The sequence below is a fragment of the Euprymna scolopes genome, chromosome 30, assembly GCF_053919585.1.
Source record: "Euprymna scolopes isolate OS-2025 chromosome 30, ASM5391958v1, whole genome shotgun sequence".
Lineage (NCBI taxonomy): Eukaryota > Metazoa > Mollusca > Cephalopoda > Sepiida > Sepiolidae > Euprymna > Euprymna scolopes.
Window position 1 is genome coordinate 12,985,840 of NC_136511.1, and position 12,500 is coordinate 12,998,339.

The window sequence follows — 12,500 nt, forward strand, 5'->3', positions numbered from 1 at the left end:
CTAACCCTAACCCTAACTTCTAATCCTAACCCTAACCCTAACTCTAACCCTAACTTACCCTAACTCTAACCCTAACCCTAACCCTAACTCTAACCCTAACCCTACCCTAACCCTAACCCTAACTCTAACCCTAACCCTAACATAACCCTAACCCTTACCCTAACCCTAACCCTAACTCTAACCCTAACCCTAACCCTAACCCTAACTCTAACCCTAACCCTAACCCTAACCCTTACCCTAACTCTAACCCTAACCCTAACCCTAACCCTAACTCTAACCCTAACTCTAACCCTAACTCTAACCCTAACCCTAACCCTAAATCTAACCCTAACTCTAACCCTAACTCTAACCCTAACCCTAACCCTAACTCTAACCCTAACTCTAACCCTAACTCTAACCCTAACCCTAACTCTAACCCTAACTCTAACCCTAACTCTTACCATAACCCTAACCCTAACCCTAACCCTAACTCTAACCCTAACTCTAACCCTAACTCGCACCCTAACCCTAACCCTAACCCTAACCCTAACCCTAACCCTAACTCTAACTCTAACCCTAACTCTAACCCTTACTCTAACCCTAACCCTAACCCTAACTCTAACCCTAACTCTAACCCTAACCCCAACCCTAACTCTAACCCTAACTCTAACCCTAACCCTAACCCTAACCCTAACTCTAACCCTAACTCTAACCCTAACTCTAACAATAACCCTAACCCTAACCCTAACCCTAACTCTAACCCTGACTCTAATCTAACGCTAACCCTAACCTACCCTAACCCTTACCCTAACTCTAACCCTAACCCTAACTATAACCCTAACCCTAACCCTAACTCTAACCCTAACCCTAACCCTAACCCTAACTCTAACCCTAACCCTAACCCTAACCCTAACCCTAACTCTAACCCAAACTCTAAATCTAACCCTAACCCTAACTCTAACCCTAACCCTAACCCTAACCCTAACCCTAACTCTTACCCTAACTCTAACCCTAACTCTAACCCTAACCCTAACCCTAACTCTAACCTTAACCCTAACCCTAACTCTAACCCTAACTCTAACCCTAACTCTAACCCTAACCCTAACCCTAACCCTAACTCTAACACAAACCCTAACCCTAACCCTAACCCTAACTCTAACCCGAACCCTAACCCTAACCCTAACCCTAACTCTAACCCTAACCCTAACTCTAACCCTAACCCTAACCCTAACCCTAACCCTAACTCTAACCCTAACCCTAACCATAACCATAACCCTAACTCTAACCACAACCCTAACTCTAACCCTAACTCTAACCCTAACTCTAACCCTAACCCTAACCCTAACCCTAACTCTAACCCTCACTCTAACCCTAACTCTAACCCTAACCCTAACCCTAACCCTAACTCTAACCCGGACTCAAACCCTAACTCTAACCCTAACCCTAACTCTAACCCTAACTCTTATCCTTACTCTAACCCTAACCCTAACCCTAACCCTAACCCTAATTCTAACCCTAACTCTAACCCCAACTCTAACCCGAACCCTAACCCTAACTCTAACCGTAACCCTAACCCTAACCCTAACCCTAACTCTAACCCTAACTCTTACCCTAACACTAACCCTAACCCTAACCCTAACTCTAACCCTAACTCTAACCCTAACTCTAACCCTAATCCTAACACTAACTCTAACCCTAACCCTAACCCTAACTCTAACCCTAACCCTAACCCTAACCCTAACTATAACACTGACCCTAAATCTAACTCTAACCCTAACTCCAACCCTAACCCTCACCCTAACCCTAACTCTAACCCTAACTCTAACCCTAACCCTAACCCTAACCCTAACCATAACTCTAACCCTAACCCTAACTCTAACCCCAACCCTAACCCTAACCCTAACCCTAACCCTAACCCTAACTCTAACCCTGACCCTAACCCTAACCCAAAACCTAACCCTAACTCTAACCCTAACCCTAACCCTAACCCTAACTCTAACCCTAACCCTAACTCTAACCCTAACCCTAACCCTAACCCTAACTCTAACCCTAACTCTAACCCTAACTCTAACCCTAACCCTAACCCTAACTCTAACCCTAACCCTAACCCTAACCCTAACCCTAATTCTAACCCTAACCCTAACCCTAACCCTAACCCTAACTCTAACCCTAACTCTAACCCCAACTCTAACCCTAACCCTAACCCTAACTCTAACCTAACCCTAACCCTAACCCTAACTCTAACCCTAACCCTAACTCTAACCCTAACTCTAACCCTAACCCTAACCCTAACTCTAACCCTAACCCTAACCCTAACCCTAACCCTAACTCTAACCCTTACCCTAACCCTAACCCTAACCCTAACTCTAACCCTAACCCTAACCCTAACCCTAACTCTAACCCTAACTCTAACCCTAACTCTAACCCTAACCCTAACCCTAACCCTAACTCTAACCCTAACCCTAACCCTAACCCTAACCCTAACTCTAACCCTAACCCTAACTCTAACCCTAACCCTTACCCTAACCCTAACCCTAACTCTAACCCTAACCCTAACCCTAACCCTAACCCTAACTCTAACCCTAACCCTAACCGTAACCCTAACCCTAACCCTAGCCCCAACCCTAACTCTATCCCTAACTATAACCCTAACTCTAACCCTAACTCTAACCCTACCCCTAACCCTAACTCTAACCCTAACTCTAACCCTAACCCTAACCCTAACTCTAACCCTAACTCTAACCCTAACCCTAACTCTAACCCTAACTCTAACCCTAACTCTAACCATAACCCTAACCCTAACCCTTACTCTAACCCTGACTCTAACCCTAACTCTAACGCTAACCCTAACCCTAACCCTAACCCTAACTTTAACCCTAACTCTAACCCTAACCCTAACCCTAACCCTTACCCTAACTCTAACCCTAACCCTAACTCTAACCCTAACCCTAACCCTAACTCTAACCCTAAACCTAACCCTAACCCTAACTCTAACCCTAACCCTAACCCTAACCCTAACCCTAACCCTAACTCTAACCCAAACTCTAAATCTAACCCTAACCCTAACTCTAACCCTAACCCTAACCCTAACCCTAACTCTTACCCTAACTCTAACCCTAACTCTAACCCTAACTCTAACCCTAACTCTAACTCTAACCCTAACCCTAACTCTAACCCTAACCCTAACCCTAACCCTAACCCTAACTCTAACCCTAACTCTAACCCTAACTCTAACCCTAACCCTAACCCTAACTCTAACCCTAACCCTAACCCTAACCCTAACTCTAACCCTAACCCTAACTCTAACCCTAATTCTAACCCCAACCCTAACCCTAACTCTAACCCTAACCCTAACCCTAACCCTAACCCTAACTCTAACCCTAACCCTTACTCTAACCCTAACTCTAACCCTAACCCTAACCCTAACTCTAACCCTAACCCTAACCCTAACCCTAACCCTAACTCTAACCCTTACCCTAACCCTAACCCTAACCCTAACTCTAACCCTAACCCTAACCCTAACCCTAACCCTAACTCTAACCCAAACTCTAAATCTAACCCTAACCCTAACACTAACCCTAACCCTAACCCTAACTCTTACCCTAACTCTAACCCTAACTCTAACCCTAACCCTAACCCTAACTCTAACCCTAACCCTAACCCTAACTCTAACCCTAACTCTAACCCTAACTCTAACCCTAACCCTAACCCTCACCACCCCCCACCAACCCCTAACCCTAACCCCTAACCCTAACTCTAACTCAACCCCTAACCCTAACTCTAACCCTAACTCTAACACAAACCCTAACCCTAACCCTAACCCTAACTCTAACCCGAACCCTAACCCTAACCCTAACCCTAACTCTAACCCTAACCCTAACTCTAACCCTAACCCTAACCCTAACCCTAACCCTAACTCTAACCCTAACCCTAACCCTAACTCTAACCCTAACCCTAACCCTAACCCTAACTCTAACACAAACCCTAACCCTAACCCTAACCCTAACTCTAACCCGAACCCTAACTCTAACCCTAACCCTAACCCTAACCCTAACCCTAACTCTAACCCTAACTCTAACCCTAACCCTAACCCTAACCCTAACTCTAACACAAACCCTAACCCTAACTCTAACCCTAACTCTAACCCTAACCCTAACCCTAACTCTAACCCTAACCCTAACCCTAACTCTAACCCTAACCCTAACCCTAACCCTAACTCTAACACAAACCCTAACCCTAACCCTAACCCTAACTCTAACCCTAACCCTAACTCTAACCCTAACCCTAACCCTAACCCTAACCCTAACTCTAACCCTACCCCTAACCCTAACTCTAACCCTAACCCTAACCCTAACCCTAACTCTAACACAAACCCTAACCCTAACCCAAACCCTAACTCTAACCCGAACCCTAACCCTAACCCTAACCCTAACTCTAACCCTAACCCTAACTCTAACCCTAACCCTAACCCTAACCCTAACCCTAACTCTAACCCTAACCCTAACCCTAACCATAACCCTAACTCTAACCACAACCCTAACTCTAACCCTAACTCTAACCCTAACTCTAACCCTAACCCTAACCCTAACCCTAACTCTAAACCTCACTCTAACCCTAACTCTAACCCTAACCTTAACCCTAACCCTAACTCTAACCCGGACTCAAACCCTAACTCTAACCCTAACCCTAACTCTAACCCTAACTCTAATCCTTACTCTAACCCTAACCCTAACCCTAACCCTAACCCTAACTCTAACCCTTACCCTAACCCTAACCCTTACCCTAACTCTAACCCTAACCCTAACCCTAACCCTAACTCTAACCCTAACTCTAACCCTAACTCTCACCCTAACCCTAACCCTAACTCTTACCCTAACCCTAACCCTAACCCTAACCCTAACTCTAACCCTAACCCTAACTCTAACCCTAACCCTTACCCTAACCCTAACCCTAACTCTAACCCTAACCCTAACCCTAACCCTAACCCTAACCCTAGCCCTAACCCTAACCCTAACTCTAACCCTAACTCTGACCCTAACTCTAACCCTACCCCTAACACTAACTCTAACCCTAACTCTAACCCTAAATCTAACCCTAACTCTAACCCTAACCCTAACTCTAACCCTAACTCTAACCCTAACTCTAACCATAACCCTAACCCTAACCCTAACCCTAACTCTTACCCTGACTCTAACCCTAACTCTAACGCTAACCCTAACCCTAACCCCAACCCTAACTTTAACCCTAACTCTCACCCTAACCCTAACCCTTACCCTAACTCTAACCCTAACCCTAACTCTAACCCTAACCCTAACCCTAACTCTGACCCTAAACCTAACCCTAACCCTAACTCTAACCCTAACCCTAACCCTAACCCTAACCCTAACCCTAACTCTAACCCAAACTCTAAATCTAACCCTAACCCTAACTCTAACCCTAACCCTAACCCTAACCCTAACTCTTACCCTAACTCTAACCCTAACTCTAACCCTAACCCTAACCCTAACTCTAACTCTAACCCTAACCCTAACTCTAACCCTAACCCTAACCCTAACCCTAACCCTAACTCTAACCCTAACTCTAACCCTAACTCTAACCCTAACCCTAACCCTAACTCTAACCCTAACCCTAACCCTAACCCTAACTCTAACCCTAACCCTAACTCTAACCCTAATTCTAACCCCAACCCTAACCCTAACTCTAACCCTAACCCTAACCCTAACCCTAACCCTAACTCTAACCCTTACCCTAACCCTAACCCTAACCCTAACCCTAACTCTAACCCTTAGCCTAACCCTAACCCTAACCCTAACCCTAACCAAAACCCTAACCCTAACTCTAACCCTAACCCTAACCCTAACCCTAACTCTAACCCTAACCCTAACTCTAACCCTAACCCTAACCCTACACCTAACCCTAATTCTAACCCTAACTCTAACCCAAACTCTAACCCTAACCCTAACCCCAACTCTAACCCTAACCCTAACCCTAACCCTAACCCTAATTCTAACCCTAACCCTAACCCTAACCCTAACTCTAACCCTAACTCTAACCCCAACTCTAACCCTAACCCTAACTCTAACCCTAACCCTAACCCTAACTCTAACCCTAACCCTAACTCTAACCCTAACTCTAACCCTAACCCTAACCCTAACCCTAACCCTAACCCTAACCCTAACTCTAACCCTTACCCTAACCCTAACCCTAACCCTAACTCTAACCCTAACCCTAACCCTAACCCTAACTCTAACCCTAACTCTAACCCTAACTCTAACCCTAACCCTAACCCTAACTCTAACCCTAACCCTAACCCTAACCCTAACCCTAACTCTAACCCTAACCCTAACTCTAACCCTAACCCTTACCCTAACCCTAACCCTAACTCTAACCCTAACCCTAACCCTAACCCTAACTCTAACCCTAACCCTAACCGTAACCCTAACCCTAACCCCAGCCCTAACCCTAACTCTAACCCTGACTCTAACCCTAACTCTAACCCTAACTCTAACCCTACCCCTAACCCTAAATCTAACCCTAACTCTAACCCTAACTCTAACCCTAACCCTAACCCTAACCCTAACCCTAACCCTAACCCTAACCCTAACCCTAACCCTAACTCTAACCCTAACTCTAACCCTAACCCTAACCCTAACCCTAACCCTAACTCTAACCCTAACTCTAACCCTCACTCTAACCCTAACCCTAACCCTAACTCTAACCCTAACCTTAACCCTAACCCTAACCCTAACCCTAACCCTAACTTTAACCCTAACTCTAACCCTAACCCTAACCCTAACCCTAACCCTAACCCTAACCCTAACCCAAACTCTAACCCTAACCGTAACCCTAACCCTAACCCTAACTTTAACCCTAACTCTAACCCTAACCCTAACCCTAACTCTAACCCTAACTCTAACCCTAACCCTAACCCTAACCCTAACCCTAACCCTAACTCTAACCCTAACTCTAACCCTAACTCTAACCCTAACCCTAACCCTAACTCTAACCCTAACCCTAACCCTAACTCTAACCCTAACTCTAACCCTAACTCTAACCCTAACCCTAACCCTTACCCTAACTCTAACCCTAACCCTAACCCTAACCCTAACCCTAACCCAAACCCTAACTCTAACCCTAACCCTAACCCAAACCCTAACCCTAACTCTAACCCTAACTCTAACCTTAACCTTACCCTAACCCTAACCCTAACTCTAACCCTAACCCTCACCCTAACCCTAACCCAAACCCTAACCCTAACTCTAACCCTAACCCTAACCCTAACCCTAACCCTAACTCTAACCCTAACTCTAACCCTAACTCCAACCCTAACCCTAATCCTAACCCTAACCCTAACTCTAACCCTAACTCTAACCCTTACCCTAACCCTTACCCTAACCCTAACTCTAACCCTAACTCTAACCCTAACTCTAACCCTAACCCTATTCCTAACTCTAACCCTAACCCTAACCCTAACTCTAACCCTAACTCTAACCCTAACCCTAACCCTTACTCTAACCCTAACCCTAACCCTAACTCTAACCCTAACTCTAACCCTAACCCTAACCCTAACCCTAAGCCTAACTCTAACCCTAACTCTAACCCTAACTCTAACCCTAACCCTTACCCTAACTCTAACCCTAATTCTAACCCTAACTCTAACCCTAACTCTAACCCTAACTCTAACCCTAACCCTAACCCTAACCCTAACTCTAACCCTAACCCTAACCCTAACCCTAACCCTAACCCTTACTCTAACCCTAACCCTAACCCTAACCCAAACCCTAACCCTAACTCTAACCCTAACTCTAACCCTAACCCTAACCCTAACCCTAACCCTTACTTGTACCCTAACCCTAACCCTAACCCTAACCCAAACCCTAACCCTAACTCTTACCCTAACTCTAACCCTAACCCTAACTCTAACCCTAACTCTAACCCTAACCCTAACCCTAACCCTAACCCTAACTCTAACCCTAACTCTAACCCTAACCCTAACCCTAACCCTAACTCTAACCCTAACTCTAACCCTAACCCTAACCCTACCTCTAACTCTAACCCTAACTCTAACCCTAACTCTAACCCTAACCCTAACCCTAACTCTAACCCTAACTCTAACCCTAACCCTAACCCTAACTCTAACCCTAACCCTAACCCTAACCCTAACTCTACCCTAACCCTAACCCTAACCCTAACCCTAACTCTAACCCTAACCCTAACCCTAACTCTAACCCTAACTCTAACCCTAACCCTAACCCTAACTCTAACCCTAACCCTAACCCTAACCCTAACCCTAACTCTAACCCTAACCCTAACCCTAACTCTAACCCTAACCCTAACTCTAACCCTAACCCTAACCCTAACCCTAACTATAACACTGACCCTAACTCTAACTCTAACCCTAACCCTAACCCTAACCCTGACTCTAACCCTAACTCTAACCCTAACCCTAACCCTAACCCTAACCCTAACTCTAACCCTAACTCTAATCCTAACTCTAACCCTAACTCTAACCCTAACTCTAACCCTAACCCTAACCCTAACTCCCACCCTAACCCTAACCCTAACCCTAACCCTAACCCTAACTCTAACCCTAACCCTAACCGTAACCCTAACCGTAACCCTAACCCTAACCCTAACCCTAACTCTAACCCTAACTCTAACCCTAACCCTAACCCTAACTCTAACCCTAACTCTAACCTTAACCCTAACTCTAACCCTAACTCTAACCCTAACCCTAACCCTAACTCTAACCCTAACTCTAACCCTAACCATTCTTTTTGCATGTTTTTTTTTATTTTGGTACTTCGCCATGTTTTGGATAGCAACGTCGCAGTTTGTGAAGTGTTAAAAAAAAAAAAAAACTATTTTCATTTTTATATCGGACACATTGCAGAGAAGTATATTCCAAATTTCCAAATCATGGCAGGCGGTTTTTCATGGAACTACGCTTTTTTGATAATACAGGGTGATCCCCAAAAAACGGGTCCCAACTCTAATTAGGCCCCGTTTCTTAGTGTTTTGTCCGAATGAAATGAAACTTTGGTCATAACTAGTTTATTAACTCAACGGGTTTAGATTACATTTAAGGAAAACACATTAAAATAAGTTAAAACGAAAAAATATTGTTGACTTTGTATATGCTTTTAATAGCTGGAGTGGCTTTTAATGTCGGACTTAAGACAGGGCGATTATGAAATAGTTAAGCAGACGATTTTTTTGAAGCTAGAAAGTCAGAACCCGGGTGGACTGTTACAACGCCGAAGCAAGCAAGCAAGCTAATCTGAGTTTTATAATTATACTAGCATGGGAGCCCGGCGTTGCCCGGGTGTTTGAAGGTGTATGTTGAGCAAAAAAAAAAAAAAAGAAAAAAAAGCGGTCAATTTTTTAAAACTTTGACCTCTACTATAACCCCTTAACGTTTATTATTTCGGACTCAAATCAAGTTATTAAATTAGATCCATGTCCAAGGAACCTATATCTAAAATTTCAAGTGTTCGGACCCAATATTTTCGGAGGAGTTTCGTAGAGTTCTCAAATGTCAAATCATTGAACTTTGACCCCTTAACAGCCACATTTCTGTCCGAAAACATATTACAAAGATATTCCCAAATCTCAATACCCTGTATATCAAATATCGAGTCTGTAGACAAGAAAATTGACAGAGTTATTGCGTATGTATACAGACAGACACACACACACATACACTTTCACTTTTATAGATATACTAGCATTTCAGCCCGGCGTTGCCCGGGTGTTTGGATGTGTATGTTGAGCAAAAAAAAAAGTGGTAGTAGGAAGGCAGGCTCGAACCCGTACCGCAAAGGAGGAAAATAGCGGGGTAAAACTAACGTTTATGCTGTTACGACCACAGCCAAACCGGAAGCGACATTTTTGAAAATTAAGGCTAGACAATCTAAAGGAGAGAATAACTTAAAAAAATATCGGCGAAAAATGTTACTCCCCGCTGTAGAAAAGTGCCTAGTTGAAGGGGAAGATATTAATGTTTTTAGCCAATTTTTCGATATTTGTCGTATAAAAGGTCGAACTTAAAAATGGTACTGATCTTGGTAAAATCCGTCGCCTTTATTGAAAGTTTAAGGCAGACATGCAAACAGACATACATACATACATATATATATATCGGTAACTAAATATTTTCGACCCAAACTTATGAAAAAGCTTGCCCTATCTCTGAATACTCTTTATGTAAAATTTCAAATATTTAGACCAGAAATTGTCTGAGTAATTTGGAAGGGACCGCAGAGGTAAATTTTTTAAAAACTTTTACCTCTATTATGACCCCATAAAATTTATTGTTTTGGACTCAAATCAAGTGATTAAGTTTGATCCATGTGTAAGGAACCTATATCTAAAATTTCAAGTCTGTAGACCAAAATTGTCGGAAGAGTTTGGTAGAGTTCTAAAAGGTCAAATCGTTGAACTTTGACCCCTTAATCGCCAAATTTCTGGCCAAAAACCAATCACATCGATTTTCCCAAATCTCAGTACCCTGTGTATCAAATTTCGAATCTGTAGGCTTAAAATTGACAGAGTTATTGCGTAGGGAAATGTACCCAGACACGCACACACACACAGACACGTTCACTTATATATATATATAAATATATATATAATCATTTCCTTTAATATAGAATATAGTTCCATGTTAGTACACTATCTTTGACTTATTGAGGCTAAAGTTTATATTGCTTATTGTGTAATGGCGGCTTGTACAGAAAATATATTTTGTTAAAACGTTAGAATTAAACGAGCGTTTTTATGAATGCAATTACAAAGTTTCGCTTTTTTTTTTTTCTTGGGGAGATTATAGCATTGTTTCTCTGCAAGGCTATATCATTTGCTCAACTATTGTCGGCTAGCTCCACAAAGTGATTTTAGGGATTAAAGTTGATAAAATAAGACCCCTTCGTGATTACATGCGCGGTGACCCCACAATCTACAAGAAAACCTTTTACTGTTTGTTAAAGTTTCAAACGAACACGAAAAAAAAAATGTATGTTCATTGGTGGAGCTCTTCAGATTTTTGATGGAGTCCCCTTTTAAAAATTTTTTGTATCTAAATTAAAACGTTTTGTGGTTAAGTCGCCCACTATAATAACATATAATGTTTGTCTTTTTTTTAGGAGAAAAATTGCTTGTTGAAAAGTTTCGGTTTTTATTTGGAGTAAAGGTATATTTTATTTTATTTTTTAATTCTATAATACTAGCGAGGAGAGGGGGCGGCTTTGCCTCGGCGTAAAATACGCTTAAATATGATATGTTAATTTGTATAGTTTCCGTATATATTATTATAGAGTCGTGGTTTCAAAAGTAAAAAAAAAATAAAAAATAAAAAAATAAGATGCTACCAGGTAAAATCAAAACCGAAACTGTAGCATTTAAAGCTGGTGACGTTACCACTGTGCCAACGAACACGGATATAAACTGATTAAAAATTAAAAATTAAGAACAAACTAAGATGAATGTACAAAATGTATAACGATTTTTCAATTTTGACCCATTTCTTTGACTCCTTCAAAACTATTTTAACCGGCTAAAGACCCATAAAAGAACGGCCCATAAAAAAAAATCCAACCATGTAAGGTCTCTAGCGCCGCTCTGCGACTTTTAGTTTCGGAGGAGATAGAGTTTGAAAATATGAAGGCAGACAGAAAGACAGACAGCCATACATATAGCCGTTTATATAATAGACTTGTCGATTTTTGGTAATTTAGTAGCTGCGCATATAATTCTGAAGCAAGATTTGCGCAATATTCAACCACACATCTCCTGAATCGGCACTGTTTGAGTCCAGTAGCAAGAATTCCAGGACAACTGGAAACAATGCAAGGATGGAAGTCCCAAACAGTTACCCATTTTGTATTGACCAGATTAAACGTTGCTTACCTTCGGTGATCGAGCGGGAATCCTTATGCCAACGTGATTATGCCATACTTATTAGTTTTTTAAGTTAAAAAAAAGCTGTAAACAAAAACTGTAAAAAACTGTAAAAAAACTGTAAAAAAACTGTAAAAAAAAGACAAACTGTAAAAAAAGACAAACTGTAAAAAAACTGTAAAAAAACTGTGAAAAAACTGTAAAAAACTGTAAAAAAACTGTAAAAAAAACTGTAAAAAACTGTAAAAAATAAAACTGTAAAAAAACTTAAAAAAAAATTTTTCATATGAAACTGTACGACCAAAGAGATACATAGATGTCTTGAAACACCTAGCGAATAACAAGAACATAATTATATCACCAGCTGATAAAGGTTGTGGTGTTGTAATAATGGAGGGGAAAACGCAGACACCTAAACTAACACTGACTTAAATACAGTAAATAGAAGTATTGAGGCGTTCAACAAATCTTTTAAAAAACTTATAAAAGACAACCAAACTTGGACTTCATACATTGAATACCACCCAAATATTCCGTTATCATATGCCTCCCCGCCAAAAACAAACAAACTCACAAACAAGATATCACTATGCGCTTTATAATATCTGGCATCGGTAGTGCAA